Here is a 17,378-nt window from a genome sequence, read left to right on the forward strand (position 1 = left end):
TCCTCCCCTGAGTTCCAAGGCTAGAAGCTGACAAAATGTCAGAAGTAGGGAACCAGGAAAATGGATTCTCCCGGGTGAAACGGGTGAGCCATCTTGGGGAAGCCTTGGGCGAGAGAAGAGGAAGCAAAGAGAAGGGTCCAGAGGCACCTCTTTCAAGGGCGGTAGAGATGGGGACAGGACTCGGCAGGACTCTTTCTTAAATCCCCTCAAGGAAAGGAACCTTCTCTGGGGCAATCCTTGGCACTAGCGGGGAATGGGGTTCTGGGAAGGGCGGGGTGTCACTCCCTCCCGCCCCTTGGCTGGTACAGGGTGACAACTGCAGCATGTCCGGTCCCACCAAGGAACACTGCCGCCTCCCTCCCCCTCTGGCGCCCGTCCCAGACCCTTAGGGCAGAACTGAGGAAATGGGCGCAGGAGGACATCGAGCCGCCCGCAACGCCCACATTTCCCTTTTCCGGGCCGGGAGGCGAGGAGATGCTACACGACGCGAAGGAAGTGAGCTCATCCTGCCTGGCCCCGTGACCCACCGCGGGGCCAGGGAAGCCACACTCGATCGGGGTTGCGGGGTGGGCTCCTCAGGCCCCAATTGGTGAGGGGTGACCGGCCTCCCGGCTACGCGAGCAGGCCTTCCGCTTGCGCGGGGCGGCTCGGCCGCGGCCGCTCACTCACCAGCAGGTGGTCCGCTCCGCTGGCTTCTGCGCCGCCGCCGGCTGAACTCGCAGGGAGGCGTTGCTCCTCGCTCCTCGGAAGCCTGACTGCGGGCGGGCGGGCGGGGGCTCGGCTCCACCCAGTCAGGCAACCGGGGGCGGCGGCAGGAGACCGGACACCAGGCTCGCTCGTCAGCCGCGCCCCGCCCCCCAGCCCGGGGTTCCTTTAAGGGGAGGGGCGGGGCCAGGGGAGCGGCGGGAACAGGCGACCTGCCCGACGGCCACAGGACTTCGCGGGTGCCTCCTGGGGGCGGGGCTGGGCTCCCTGGGCCGAGAGCTCCTCCCACACACCCCTCGGGGCCGCCAGGGCCTCCACGTGCTGCGGACCTCACCCGAGGGCCGGCTTCTCTGGACTGAGCACAAAGCCACCTCCAGACACCTCTTCTAGCCCTCGCTCCTTCATACACCCGACCCTGAAGACAAAGGCTGCTCCTCACCCCACCCCCTCTCCTCCAGGCAGACACACCCTGACACACAAAATCCCCTGGTGCAGACCAGCAAACAAGACCCAGTGGGCAAGGTCCACCCGCGCCCAGCACGTAGGCTTCCTAGCGGGGATCAAGACCTGTGGGGTGATTCTCGCCTTATCTTTCTACCCCACTAGATGGTACCCCACTGCAGGGTCAGCACCCTACCCCCATGCCCACTGAAAACACTCAGTCAACATGGGATGGAATTAACCAGCTTAACACTTTTTAGGGGAGGGGGAGGGTCCAGCGGGGAACACCACCACTACTCAACCACAAAAAGCATGTGGAATTCAGGAGCCTGATTAGCTGAAAAACCCCAGCTTCTTTTGACCACTGGGAATTTAGTTTCTAAAGCAACATTTAGACGAGGAAGAGAGCTGACAGGCCTTGTGAAGAGATGGGCAGCTCAGCCAAGGCAGCCTGGAAGAGGACACAGCAGCATGCAGACACAGCCCCATACACCTGCCCCCTCATCCGGATCCAGCCCAACCAAGTGTTCCATAACAAGCTGGAGGGATCCTTGGGACGCCAGTAGGAACTGGGAGGCAGGGAGGTGCACGGCCCACCTCAGCCTCCTAGCCTGGGCTCACAGCATTCTTGGAGGCCCAGCGAGACTTTAGACCCCTGCTCACCTCAGAGCTCCAACCAACCACCACTCGAGATGGAATAAAAAGGAGTTAAAGCACAGGAAGATGCTGACACACAATCTTAGCAACACTAAATTCCAGAACCAGAAATCCAGGAAGACCGTCCTGACTTCCCCAAAGCCTGCAGTGCATCCAGCAGGACCCAAGTTAGACCTAAGGGGGAAAAACAAGTCTGGATCAAAAGCCCAGATTCTTATTTGCTGAGCGGCCTGTGGAGCGCTGATGCTCTCCACTGTAAAATGACCAACTGGGCCCCTCCACATGGACCAGAGCTCCTCTGTAATCATTCAAAGCCTCTCAGGCCTACTGGCGTCTAGGAAACTCATAAACCAGCCCACAGGTCTGCCCTGAGATTAGCCCACCCAGCCTTTTAACCTGCCCTCCACCACGTATATCTCAGGAGGGAAATGCCTTCTGGACAATATTCCAGACAATACTCAACATGATTTCTGGGAGTAAGAAAAAAACCCCTGGAAGGTTTACTCTCCCAGCCCAAATGAGGTCCCTTCTGGCCACCCACACTTGGTCCTTAATTTCTAGTCCTCCCACCTTGTTTGGACTCCCCTGGGCGGGAGTGCCACCTAGTGCCATTGCGAGGCTCTGCAGGCCCCAGGCCACTTGGCCGCAGCACTCCTGGACAGGCCAACCTCCTCAGTCAACCCACTGCCACTCCCCCGCTCCTTGCAGAGTGAACTCCGTGCCCTGCTGTGCCAGGGGACAGAAGGGAGTGGCGGGGTAGGGGTGGCAGGTGCTCTCTGTTAATTCTAATTCCCTGGGGGCCGATGGAGGCCCCTCGAAGAAGAGAGGTGATGGTCGGTGTCCCAAGGCTGGCACGAGGAGCCAGGGACAGGTTATCAGCCTTACAGAAGCCTGGGCAGGAACCCGGACAAGCACGGACTACGCTCAGGTGATTCCTTGATCTGAAGGCTTCTCATAGCCCTGCCAAATTCTCCCTTCGTGTTCTCGCATGTTTCCTAGCAATCCCACCAGCCCAGATGACTTCTCTGCCACCCAGGCAGCGAGGAGGGTGCAGCAGGGTAAGGAAGCCCAGCAGAAAGCTCCCTCCAGGCAGGAGCCCAGTCTTGTCCATTCCCTTTCCCCTTAGTGGTGCAGGCACAGAGCACCCCCTTGGGCTGGGGGAGGCAGGGGAGAGGAAAGACTGGAGTGGCTGCCACAGCTCCTGGCACATACCACAAAGGAGGTCCCTGAAGCCTTGAGATGTCCTCCTGCCCTGGAATAAGCCCAGGATTCTCTGAGGTCAGAGCTGGGCAGGCAGCAGGGTCTACTTCCCACCAACTTGACTGACTGCCCATTTTAACATCCAGAACTGTCTTCTCAACACCTATTAGGTAAGAGGTAAAATAGTACTTACTGAATCTCCACCCCCTGCCAGCATAGGACCAGGTATTTATTTACACCTACATCGTTCTCATTTAACAGCAGCCTGTTCACAGAGGGGAACAATAAAGCTGTAACAATTACAGGAAGTTTAAAAACATGCAAAACATGGTCTACACTGTCCAGGGTCATGGACTCGTGGAGCGAAGGAAATGCCAAGTGCAGATCAACAGGGTAGGGGTGAGCGACGTGGGAGACCTGACAGGCTGATCTGGCTTTATTCCTTTTCAGAACTGGAATGTCACACCCCACGTTTTAAAAATACTAAACTGAGGGCAGAAACAACGAAGCGGTGCTAACACACCCCATGGCCAGACGAGATGACAACAAACCACGTTATTATGCTCAGATGTGGACTGAAGTGTTCAGGGGTGAAGTTTATAGTGTCTGCTATGTACTTTCAGTGGCTCAGAGGAGAGTCTACATATGCACAGAGACAAAGCAGATACGAGGAAACATTAATAACTGGTCACTAGAGCAGTGTGTGGGTAACAATTCTCTCAACTTTTCTACTCTGTTCAAACGTGTTCACAATAAAATACTGGAAGACTTTGCTTTCAGCCACAGAAAAACCTCTAAATTCTACTACTAGGGAGAACAGCTCAAGACCGCATTGAGCACACAGCGCCTCTCTGGCCCTGAGGAAGCATCACGCCCACCACTGCTGCTTCATGAGGCGGGCGGGGCAGTTCCAAGCCGAACCCCTCCCTCCTGTCCAGGCAGCAGCCCTCCGATGACCACAGCCCGCTCTGCAGCCTAGGGCCCCATCTCCGCAGAGTCAGCTCCTTGGTTTGCAGGAGGAGGGACACGTGGACGGCTTCTTCCCCAAAGGGCTCCCAGGCCAGCTTCCCCACCGCCTGCACCCCTGTCCTCAGGACCCGTGAAGGCAAAAAGGACTCCTCAGAAGCACCAGAGACCAAGGGAAATCTGCCACCAGATGCCACCCTTCATGGAACAGGCAGGAAACCCCGGCGGGAGGGGGGTAGCACACCTGGGCACTCCCCCCATACACACCTGCCATCCAGGTCACCTGGTGACCTGGGCTTACAGACGCTATACAGCTTCCACCCCTCTTGGTAAGAAGCACTTATGAAGGTCTGTTCCCCCCTTTGACTTAGAGGGACAAAAAGGACAGCATACCTGAAATCACAACTGCCACACAAACGCAGACTGCGATGCTCGGGCACAGGCGGTGGCCTTCCAGCTCCAGTCAGTGCTGCTCCCTTGAAGCCAGTTCTCCAAAGAGGCCCGGTGGCAACCACCCTTCCCACTGAGGCCGAACGCCAGGCCCAGGTAGCCCAAATAAGGTAGCTGGGCTCTTTGACCCCAAACCCTGACCTTTTTCAGGAAGGACACCATGAGTTCCTGAAAAGAAACTCGTGGAAGCGTCCCCTCCTCCATGCCCGGCACTCAGCCTGCTCGAGGCTCCAGTTCTAAGGGCAGGGCGTTCTCCTGGTCTGACCAGAGCTGGAGGAGTGTGGTGGATTCCTTGTTCCGTGCCATTTAGACTAAACGTTAAACTTACAAATACTCTGAGCCAGTATAGACAGACAATAAACACATGAAAATGTTGAAGTGGACTCACATTTAAAGAAAAGCAAATTACAAACTGTATTAAGGTATGATTCTTGATGTTCCCTATTTCCTCCACTGCTCTCAGTAAAGAGCTACTCCACCCCTCCATCCACTCAAGTCAAAACTCATGAGTCATTTTCCATTTCTCTCTCCCCTCAATCCATCAGTGCATCCTGTCCACTCTCCCCTCAAAACATACCCAGAATCGAATGTGGAATCTAAAAAATACAGCAAACTAGTTAATATAACAAAAAAGCAGCAGACTCACAGATATAGAGAACTAGTGGTTACCAGTGGCGGGGGGATGGGGGTGGGGAGGAATATTGGGATAGGAGAGTAAGAGGTACAAACTGTTAGGTATAAAATAAGTTACAAGGACTTCCCTGGTGGCACAGTGGTTAAGAATCCGCCTGCCAATGCAGGGGACACGGGTTCGAGCCCTGGTCCGGGAAGATCCCACATGCCACGGAGCAACTAAGCCTGTGTGCCACAACTACTGAACCTGCACTCTAGAGCCCGCAAGCCACAACTACTGAAGCCCACATGCCTAGAGACCACGCTCCGCCACAAGAGAAGCCACCGCAATGAGAAGAATGAGAAGCCCGCGCAGTGCAATGAAGAGTAGTCCCCGCTCACTGCAACTAGAGAAGGCCCGCACACAGCAACAAAGACCCAACGCAGCCAAAAATAAATAAATTAATGAATTAAATAAGTTGCAAGAATATACTGTACAACATAGGGAATATAGCCAATAGTTTATAATAACCTTAAAAGGAGTTTAACCTTTAAAAATTATGAATCACTATATTGCACACCTGTAACTTATACTGTACATCAACTATACTTCAATAAAAAAAATACCAGAATCGAGGGCCTCCCCACCACCCCAACTCCACTGCTCCCCACTCTGATCCAGGCCACCACCTTCTCTTGCTGGGATCCTGTCAGAGCCTCCCAACAGGTCCCCTAATCTGTCTCCACAGCAGCCAGGACGACTGGATCAGAACCTAGATCACTCAGCACTCAGAGGACAGGCTGAGCTGGTGCCACGGGTCCTCCTGCCCTCCTACCTTCCTGCCCTCTGTGCCTCCAGCCACAGGGGCTCTTTGTTCTCCCTAAACAGCTACAAGTGTTCTCTATCCATCTCAAGCCTCTACCTGGACCACTCTCCCAACCCCTCAGATGCCCCCTCAGCCCACACGGCACTAAGCGGGGCCTTCCTTCCTTCCCTGACTGCCTTGCTCCCAGCCCAGCTCTGCCCCAGCCTGAGACACTGTGCCCTTTACCTGTCTATGTTCTCTCCACGGCCTTCAACCACTAGACATGTCCATGTGTCCGTCTGTTTCTCAGCTGTCTCAGCCCCTAATGAGGGAAGCTCTCTGAGGATGGGAGCTCTAGCTCTATTTACCAGTGGATCCCCAGCATCTCAACAGGGCCCGGCATACGGAAGGAGTTCAAAGATTTGTTGAATGAAGCAGCAAATTCAAGAAGAGAGGAATGGTGTTCATCTATGACAATTGTTTCAGTAACACCCAGTGTGGTTCATATACCCAACAATGCCTATTACAAATGGGTACAATAGTTTTAGACGTCAAACATGTAGCAAAAATCGTGCAGGTGCCCAGACCCCTTCAGACAGCAATTCTACACTGAGGCATTCAGCCTGAGGAAAAGGCCTACGTGCAAAGATGTGCTCTACAACGTTAATCACGATGGTAAAAACCACTGGGGCACCAGAATCCACTATGGTAGTAGAGCCACTTAAGGTATATAGTTACATGAAGTCTTGCAAAATCATCATATGTAGCAATATGTATAAGGTAAAAAAGGCAAGATACAAAACAGGAGTAGCTGACCCCTGAACAACACAGGTTTGAATGCGCAGGTTCACTTATAAGCAGACTTTTTTCAATAAATATGTACTACAGTACTACATAATTGGAGGATGTGAAGCCACGTATACCGAGAGTGGCCTGTAAAGTTATATGCATATTTTCAGTTGCTGGGGGGAGGGGAGTCAGTGCCCCTAACCCCCGCATTGTTCAAGGGTCAACTGTATATCCATTAAAAAAAAAAACAGACAGACATCAAGTGAAAAATAAAGCCCGTGATTATGCAACAAGTCGTCAGGTGAGAAGGGCTGGGAATCATGACTGTCCTCCCAGTTCTCCAACATTCTGTCAGAGCGTTACATCACCTCTGTCATTTACAAGAGAATGAGACTGACTTCCAGAAGGGGGCCAAGACCATTCAATGGGAATGTGCTGGGAAAACTGCACATCCCCATGAATGAAGTCAGATACTTAACCTTACACGATATAAAAAAACAACTCAAAATGGATCAAAGACCTAAACATAAGACTTAAAACTATAAAATTCTTAGAGGAAAACAGGAGAAAATCTTCATGACACTGGATTCAGAAATGATTTCTTGGATATGACACCAGAAACACAGGAAATAAAAGTATAAATAGATAAATTGGACTTCATCAAAAGCTATGATCGAGAGTAAAAAGATAAGCCATAGAATGGGAGAAAAATATTTGCAAATACATATACCAGATAAGGGTCTAGTATCCAGAAAAATAAAGAACTCCTGCAACTCAGCAACGAAAAACCACACAATTCAAAAATGGACAAAGGGGGACTTCCCTGGTGGTGCAGTGGTTAAGAATCCACCTGCCAACACAGGGGACACAGGGTCAAGCCCTGGTCCGCAAAGATCCCACATAACACAGAGCAACGAAGCCCATGCACCACAACTACTGAGCCTGCGCTCTTGAGCCCGTGCTCTGCAGCAAGAGAAGCCACCGCAATGAGAAGCTTGAGCACCACAATGAAGAGTAGCCCCCGCTCGCCATAACTAGAGAAAGCCCGCGTGCAGCAACGAAGACCCAACACAGCCATAAATAAATAAATGAATGAATGAATGAATGAATGAATGAATAAATAAATAAATATTTTTTAAATGGACAAAGGGCTTGAACAGACTTTTCTCCAAAGATATATAAATAGCCAATAAGCATGTGAAAGGATGCTCAACATCACTAGTCATTAGGAAATGAAAATCCAAACCTCAATGAGATACCATTTCACACCCATTAGGATGGCTATTATAAAAAATAAATTAAAAGGTGGATTAGAGACCTAAATGTAAGACCAGACACTATAAAGCTCTTAGAGGAAAACACAGGAAGAACACTCTTTGACATAAATCACAGCAAGATCTTTTTTGATCCACCTCCTAGAGTAATGGAAATAAAAACAAAAATGAACAAATGGGACCTAATGAAACTTAAAAGCTTTTGCCCAGCAAAGGAAACCATAAACAAGATGAAAAGACAACTCTCAGAACGGGAGAAAATATTTGCAAATGAATCAACGGACAAAGGATTAATCTCCAAAATACATAAACAGCTCATGCAGCTCAATATTAAAAAAACAAACAACCCAATGCAAAAATGGGCAGAAGGCCTAAATAGACGTTTCTCCAAAGAAGACATACAGATGGCCAAGAAGCACATGAAAACCTGCTCAACATCACTAATTATTAGAGAAATGCAAATCAAAACTACAATGAGGTATCACCTCACACCGGTTAGAATGGGCACCATCAGAAAATCTACAAACAACAAATGCTGGAGAGGGTGTGGAGAAAAGGGAACCCTCTTGCACTGTTGGTGGGAATGTAAATTGATACAGCCACTATGGAGAACAGTATGGAGGTTCCTTAAAAAACTAAAAATAGGGCTTCCCTGGTGGCGCGGTGGTCGAGAGTCCGCCTGCTGATGCAGGGGACACGGGTTCGTGCCCCAGTCTGGGAAGATCCCACATGCCGCAGAGCGGTGGGGCCCGTGGGCCATGGCCGCTGAGCCTGCGCATCTGTGCTCCGCGACGGGAGAGGCCACAACAGTGAGAGGCCCGCATACCACACACACACACACAAAAAAAACGAAAAATAGCATTACCATATGATCCAGCAATCCCACTACCGGGCATATACCCAAAGAAAACCATAATTCAAAGACACATGCACCCCAATGTTCATTGCAGCACTATTTACAACAGCCAGGTCATGCAAGCAACCTAAATGCCCATTGACAGACGAATGGATAAAGAAGATGTGGTACATATATACAATGGAATATTACTCAGCCATAAAAAGGAATGAAATTGGGTCATTTGTTGAGACGTGGCTGGATCTAGAGACTGTCGTACAGAGTGAAGTAAGTCAGAAAGAGAAAAACAAATATCGTATATTAATGCATGTATGTGGAACCTAGAAAAATGGTACAGATGAACCAGTTTGCAAAGCAAAAGCCGAGACACAGATGTAGAGAACAAACGTATGGACACCAAGGGGGGAAAGCGGCGGAGGGGTGGCGATGGTGGTATGATGAATTGGGCGATTGGGACTGACATGTATACACTGATGTGTATAAAATTGATGACTAATAAGAACCTGCTGTATAAAAAAATAAATAAAATAGAGCTTCCCTGGTGGCGCAGTGGTTGGGAGTCCGCCTGCCGATGTGGGGGACGTGGGTTCGTGCCCCGGTCCGGGGGGATCCCGCATGCCGCGGAGCGGCTGGGCCCGTGAGCCATGGCCGCTGGGCCTGCGCATCCGGAGCCTGTGCTCCACAATGGGAGAGGCCACGGTAGTGAGAGGCCCACGTACCGCAAAAAAATAAATAAATAAAATAAAATTCAAAAAAATTTGTTTAAAAAGGTGTTGTTGAGGATGTGGAGAAAGTGGAATCCTCAAACAATGCGAATGGGAATATAAAATGGTACAGCCACTGTGGAAAAGTTTGGTAGTTCCTCAAAAAGTTAAACATAGACTGACCATATGATCCAGAAATTCCACTCCTAGTTATACACCCAAAAGAACTGAAAGCAAAGACTCAAGCAGATACTTGTACATCAATGCTCACAGAAGCACTATTCCAACAGCCAAAGTGGAAACAACCCACTATGTATCAATAGATGATAAACAAAACGTGGTCTATCCATAAAATGGAATACTATTCGGCCTTAAAAAGGAATGAAACTCTGAAACATGCTATAAACATGGATGAATCTTGAAAATCTGGTAAGTGAAATAATAAGCCAGACACCAAAGGACAAATGTATGATTCCACTAATATGAAGTACCTAGAATAGTCTTCACAGAGACAGAGTAGAACAGTGCTTAAGGGGGCTGGGTGGGAGGTAGACTAGGGAATATTATTTAAAAGGTACAAAGTTTCTGTTTGAGATGAAGAAAAAGTTCTAGGAACGGATAGTGGTAATGGTTGCAAAACAGTATGATGGGGCTTCACTGGTGGCATAGTGCTTAAGAATCTGCCTGCCAATGCAGGGGACACAGGTTCGAGCCCTGGTCTGGGAAGATCCCACATGCCGCAGAGCAACTAAGACCGTATGCCACAACTACTGAGCCTGTGCTCTAGAGCTCATGAGCCACAACTGCTGAACCCACGTGCCACAACTACTGAAGCCCGTGCACCTAGAGCCCATGCTCTGCAACAAGAGAAGCCACTTCAACAAGAAGCCTGCACACCACAACAAAAGAGTACCCCGCTGCCGCAACTAGAGAAAGCCCGCGTGCAGCAATGAAGACCCAACGCAGCCAAAAATACAACACAGGGAACATGGGTTCCATCGCTGGTCCAGGAAGATCCTACATGCCGTGGAGCAACTAAGCCCGTGCGCCACAACTACTGAGCCTGAACTTTAGAGCCCATGAGCCACAACTACTGAGCCCATGCACCACAACTACTGAGTCCGTGCACCACAACTACTGAAGCCTGCGCACCTAGAGCCCATGCTCCGCAACAAGAGAAGCCACCGCAATGAGTAGCCCCTGCTCGCCACAACTAGAGAAAGCCCGCGCACAGCAATGAAGACCCAATGCAGCCAAAAATAAATAAATAAATTTATTTTTTGGAAAAAAAGAAAAGAAATAGACCCCAAAATGACAGAAGATGATGAAAAGGAGAAAAGGACTTTGAGACAGCTAAATAAACAAGCACAATATGCTCAAAGATGTATGGGAAAATATCATAATGAGAGAAATGGAAGACATAAAAAAGAACCACTTGAGGGCTTCCCTGGTGGCGCAGTGGTTGCGAGTCCACCTGCCAATGCAGGGGACGCGGGTTCGTGCCCCGGTCCGGGAAGATCCCACATGCCGCGGAGCAGCTGGGGCCGTGAGCCACGGCTGCTGAGCCTGCGCGTCCGGAGCCTGTGCTCCGCAGTGGGAGAGGCCACAGCAGTGAGAGGCCCGCGTACTGCAAAAAAAAAAAAAAAAAAAAAAAAAAGAACCACTTGAAACTTCCAAAATGAAAAACAGAATGTCTTCAATGAAAATTTCTACAAAAAGCTACTAGAATAAGTGGATTTAATAAGATTACAGAAATGTTCATATATTGCTAATGGGCACACAAAATGGTAAAACAACTATTAATACTTTCAAAACAGTTTGGTGGTTTCTTTTTTTTTTTTTTGCGTTACGCGGGCCTCTCACTGTTGTGGCCTCTCCCGTTGCGGAGCACAGGCTCCGGACGCGCAGGCTCAGCGGCCATGGCTCACGGGCCTAGCCGCTCCATGGCATGTGGGATCTTCCCGGACCGGGGCACAAACCCGTGTCCCCTGCATCGGCAGGCGGACTCTCAACCACTGCGCCACCAGGGAAGCCCGATGGTTTCTTATAAATACACAGTTACCTATGAATAGTAATTGTACTTTTAGGTATTTACACAAGAGAAATGAAAACAAATGTCTACACAAAGACTTAAACACAAATATTCATATAGACTTTATACATAATAGTCAAAAGATGCAAACAACCCAAATGTCCACCAACAGATGAAGGGTTAAAAATAATATGTGGGGCTTCCTTGGTGGCACAGTGGTTAAAAATCCGCCTGCCAATGCAGGGGACACGGGTTCGAGCCCTGGTCCAGGAAGATCCCACATGCTGCAGAACAACTAAGCCCGTGCGCCACAACTGCTGAGCCTGCACTCTAGAGCCCAAGAGCCACAACTACTGAGCCCGTGTGCCAAAACTACTGAAGCCCACGTGCCTAGAGCCCGTGCTCCGCAATAAGAGAAAACACTGCAATGAGAAGCCCGCGCACCGCAACTAGAGAAAGCCCGTGCACCGCAACTAGAGAAAGCCCGTGCATAGCAATGAAGAGCCAACACAGCCAAAAAAAAAACTGTGGCATATCCACCCAATGAAATGCTATTCAGCAATAAAGAGGAATGAACTTCAACATTATGGTCAGTGAAATGAACCACATAGGACAGAGTACATTCCATTTAAATAAAATTTCTTAAAAGAAAAATCTCATCTATAGTGATAGGAAGCAGATCAGTGATTGCCTGGAACCATGGGTGGATACTGCCTGCAAAGGGATACATATTTTCTATCTCCAGTGTGGTGGTGATTACACAAGTCTATACATTTATTAAAACCAATGAATTATATGCTTAAAAAGGGTTTTATTGCATGTAAACAATACCTCAGTAAAGTCGACTTAGAAATTGAATCAGGGCTTCCCTGGTGGCACAACGGTTAAGAATCCACCTGCCAATGCAGGGGACATGGGTTTGAGCCCTGGTCAGGAAGATCCCACATGCCGCAGAGCAACTAATCCTGTGCACCACAGCTACTGAGTCTGTGCTCTAGACCCCGCGAGCTACAACTACTGAAGCCCGTGCCTAAAGCCTGTGCTCTGCAACAAGAGAAGTCACCACAATGAGAAGCCAGCGCACCACAACGAAGAGTAGTTCCTGCTCTCTGCAACTAGAGAAAGCCCACGCTCAGCAACGAAGACCTAATGCAGCCAAAAATAAATTAATAAGTTTATTTAAAAATAAAAGAAATTAAATCACTACAGCAGCATTATTTACAGTAGCCAAGACATGGAAACAACTTAAGTGTCCATCAAGGGATGAATGAATAAAGAAGTTATGGTGTATATATTTACAATGGAGTATTATTCAGCCATAAAAAATAAGGAAATTCTACCATTTGCAACAACATGGATGGACCTTGAAGGCATTATGCTAAGTGGAATGACTCAGACAAAAAAAGACAAATGCCATATGATCTCACTTATATGTGGAATCTTACAAAAAAAACAAAAAACCCCACCAAACTCAGAAAAACAGATCAGACTGAGGAGGAGGGGGAGCGGGGAATTAGAGGAAGGTGGCCAAAAAGTACAAACTTCCAGATATAAGAGAAATAAGTTCTAGGGATGTAATGTACAACATGATGACTATAGTTACCACTGCTGTATTAACATATAGGAAAATTAAGAGAGTTAATCCTAAGAGTTCTCATCACAAGGAGAAACTTTTTTTTCCTTTTTTCTTCTTTATTTTCTTTTTATTGTATCTATATGAGATGATGGATATTAGGTGAACCTATTGTGGTAATCATTTCACAATGTATCAAGTTATCATGTTGTACACCTTAAACATATATACAGTGATGTATATCAATTGTTTCTCAATGAAATTGGAAAAAAATTAAATCAACTTTCAATAAATATGTAAGTATGGAGAGACTTTCTGGAAGATACACAAGAAATGTTAAAAATTCTTGCTTGGGGCTTCCCTGGTGGCGCAGTGGTCGAGAGTCCGCCTGCCGATGCAGGGGACACGGGTTCGTGCCCCGGTCCAGGAAGACCCCACATGCCGCGGAGCGGCTGGGCCCGTGAGCCATGGCCGCTGAGCCTGCGCATCCGGAGCCTGTGCTCCGCAACGGGAGAGGCCACAACAGTGAGAGGCCCGTGTACCGGAAAAAAAAAAAAAATCTTGCTTGGGGCTTCCCTGGTGGCGCAGTGGTTAAGAATCCGCCTGCCAATGCAGGGGACACGCGTTCGAGCCTTGGTCTGGGAAGATCGCACATGCTGCGGAGCAACTAAGCCCGTGCGCCACAACTACTGAGCCTGCGCTCTAGAGCCCGTGAACCACGACTACCGAGGCTGCGTGCTGCAACTACTGAAGCCCACATGCCTAGAGCCCGTGCTCTGCAACGAGAAGCCACTGCAATGAGAAGCCTGCACACCACAACGAAGAGCAGTCCCCACTCGCTGCAACTAGAGAAAGTCCGCCCACAGCAATGAAAACCCAACGCAGCCAAAAATAAAATAAACAAATAAATTTTAAAAAAAACATGAAAAATTCTTGCTTGCTTCTGGAGAGCAGGAATGGGATTAGCAGATGGGGTGGAGAGTGGAAGGCTCATTTTTATGTAATCCCTTCTTTACTATTTGAATTTTCACATGATCATATTTTATTTAAAAAATTTTAACTACCTTATTAAAAATAAAAATTAATTTAACAATACATACTCCTAAACAGAGCCAAAAGCTTAGAAGGGTGATGTTCACCAAAATGTTAACTGGTTTCCTGCGGGTTGTAGGATTACAGGTCATCAACTCTTTTCGTCTACATATTTTGCAACACTTTCTTATTTTTTGTAGATGAACACATCTTTATAAGTAGATAAAGGACAAAGCTATTTCCACATTGGGTAAAGTGATGCCATATATATATATATAAAGAGTGGAGCTACTGGAACCTGGATGCTTCTGAAAGCTTCCAGAGACTCCACTCTCCTTAACAGGTTACTTTGTTGCTAGTTACAGAATTCCCTTAATCCCACAGCAGCAAACACATAGGTTTCACTTCTACTCAGCAGACTGCATGAACTCTTTTTTTTTTTTAATTTTATAAATTGATTGATTGATTGATTGATTGCTGCATTGGGTCTTCTCTGCTGCGCGCAGGCTTTCTCTAGTTGTGGCAAGCAGGGGCTATTCTTTGTTGCAGTGCGTGGGCTTCTCATTGTGGTGGCTTCTCTTGTTGCGGAGCACGGGCTCTAGGCGCACAGGCTTCAGTAGCTGTGGCACGCGGGCTCAGTAGTTGTGGCTTGCGGGCTCTAGAGCGCAGGCTCAGTAGCTGTGGCACACGGGCTTAGTTGCTCCGCGGCATGTGGGATCTTCCCGGACCAGGGCTCGAACCTGTGTCCCCTGCACTGGCAGGCGGATTCTTAACCACTGTGCCACCAGGGAAGTCCCTGCATGAACTTTTTTTTTTCTTCTTTTCTACCATAAAAACAACATGAATCTTAGATCAGGCAAAAATCTTAGAAACATTTTCTTAAATGTGTAAAAACAGAAGCCCCAAGGTGACACAACTCACCCAAGGCCTCGCAGCTGCTGGTGCCCAGATCTCAAGTCTCCTGACACCCTGTCCCTCCTTCCTTACTGCTCCTACGTGAGAGTTGCACCCACCCCAGCCCAGAAGACAGCCTGCAGGGAGTGAGGCGGCATAGATTTTGGAGTTATGGTTTCCTCTAAACTGTTACCAAAAAGAGGAAATTCTATTTACATGAAGGAAAGATGTGAGCATGAATTCTTCAGGAGCGCTGTGCTGGGGGTGGGGTGGGGGGCAGTGGCTAATGTGAATGCTCGTCACATTATCGCAGACAACAACTGTTCAAGTCAGGCCACTCAAATTCACCTCCCATTTTAAACAGTCAGCCCCAGAGAATGGAGGTACCTCAAATACACAGCAAGCCCTCCCTCCATCTCTCACTGCCACCGTCGAGCTCCTATACTAAGAGCACCTTCTATGAGCAACATGGTATTTACTGTTCCAAGAGTACGGCATTTGGCATCGACAGATCTCTGTTCTGGAACCTATTCTGCCACCAACTAGTCTTTCCATTTGTAAAATGGCTCTAACACCTGCCCTTCCTACCTCAGTGAGCTATTGTAACTAAAAGGGTTCAGAAAAACTGTGAGGTGCTGTTCAACATAAGGTACTACAACCATGCTCTTGAGAGTTTTGATACAGAGGAAAGACCAGAGGGTTCTCTGCAACAAGAGAAATTCACAAGCTAGGAAAGGACAAAGGCTTCCTGCTGGCACTCTGACCAAGAGGGGCTAATAGGAAGGTTTCATGTGTGGGGATGGCTATACTGCCCATGTCTGTCTCCTGGAAACCCAGAAAACACTATTTGGTAAGAAAAAATCACCCAGTCACTTCAACTGTGCCACTGACCCCAGAGGCCATCTCAGCAGTAACTTCGAATCTGTCTTCTTTCTTAGCTCTGGAGATGCCAGACTTGACTTCAGGGATAGGAAGGGATTATATTCCAGCAAAATCACCACCAGAAATTTTCACCTGCCACATACTAATGGAGCCCTGAAGGGACCCGTACAGTTCATCTGCCCATGATTCCTAAATCTGACTTGTCATGAGAATCACCTGCAGGGCCTTGTAAAAACAAAGATCTTGAGCCTTGCCCAAACTTTCTAAATCTCTAGGGCTGAGACCAAAGAATCCATATCATTAAAGCTCCCCAAACAATTCTGAGGATCAGCCAGACTGGGGTACTCTCTCATTTTTCATATGAGGTGTCAGTGATTAGGTGCAGCGGGGGATGGGACTAAGATCCAGCCCCCACCTGCCCGTTCAAGAACTGCCCCCCGCCCCGCCCCCGCAACCTGCTGCCTCTCCTGAAACCTTACAGCGTCTACTCTGAGCCCAGATGATTCCCCTTCATAAATGAAATGTTGCCCAACTTGCAAACCCAGGAGCCATCTTACTCCACCGAAAGAACAGGACCTAACGTAAGCCCAGTTCTTTACCAACAGGGGCTTCAGACCTCTCACTTTATTAGGCCACGCTGCTCCTGTGTCCTGTCACTGTCCACAGCCGAGAACTTAGAAGCTAATCAACCCTGTCCTCTTTACAAATAATCGTTTTTCAGGTATTGACTCATATACGGCAGTAATCCCAATTATACAAACAGTGGGTGCTATGAAAAACTACCGACATTAGTCTTTTATGAATGAGGAAGTAGCAAATTTCTTCCAAATGTAGATTCTCTTGGGATACCTCTGAAATGAGTGGGAATTTCCTGAAAGCAGGTGGGCATGTCACCAGGTGGGTCAGCCTGACAGATGCCTGGGGTCAGAGGGAAGCCAGCTTGGGTTTAACACTTGAGTTGGGTCATGGATCACAGTCTTAACAAGTATTTTACTAGTTTGAAGGAGAAGGATATGTTTACAGAGGAAACCACCCATGTTATGGGAAACGGTGTTCAGCGTACTTAAAAAGTATGACTCACATACTATACAATTCTGTAAAAAAGGACTCTGTAATATACAACCAAAAAACAGAAAACTTGGAAAGTGACATGTCCAAGTCCACACAGCTACTAGGAGCATGGTTAGAACCTGCCTTCAGGACCGGGACCCTGGCTGCTAGGTGCAGCTGAGCTGGATTACCGATACGGCGCAGCTCATGGGGAAATCCAAATGCATCATCCCAAATACCATCGTCTCTGCTTTCACCCCCTCTGTTGCCCAAGCTATCAGGGTCTACTGATATTGCAGATATTTCACTTGTTAAATTATGGGTAAAAAGAAAGCAATTTTTAAACTTACACCTTTATATTCAATTTCAGTATTTACTGAATGTCTGCTCTGAGTCAGATATCCTGGGCCTCAGGAAGCACCGATGAGTAAGACAGTTCATTACGTATCACACAA

The 17,378-nt window shown here is 48.3% G+C and overlaps 1 protein-coding gene across 3 annotated transcripts in view; it reads right to left on the bottom strand.

Annotated features, from left to right (window-relative positions):
* The window catches only part of PISD (phosphatidylserine decarboxylase), a 37,834-nt gene that overhangs the window by 9,209 nt on the left and 11,247 nt on the right, over positions 1 to 17,378 (bottom strand). The window lies entirely within an intron of this gene.

The sequence above is a fragment of the Mesoplodon bidens genome (assembly GCF_964165515.1).
Source record: "Mesoplodon bidens genome assembly, chromosome: 13".
Lineage (NCBI taxonomy): Eukaryota > Metazoa > Chordata > Mammalia > Artiodactyla > Ziphiidae > Mesoplodon > Mesoplodon bidens.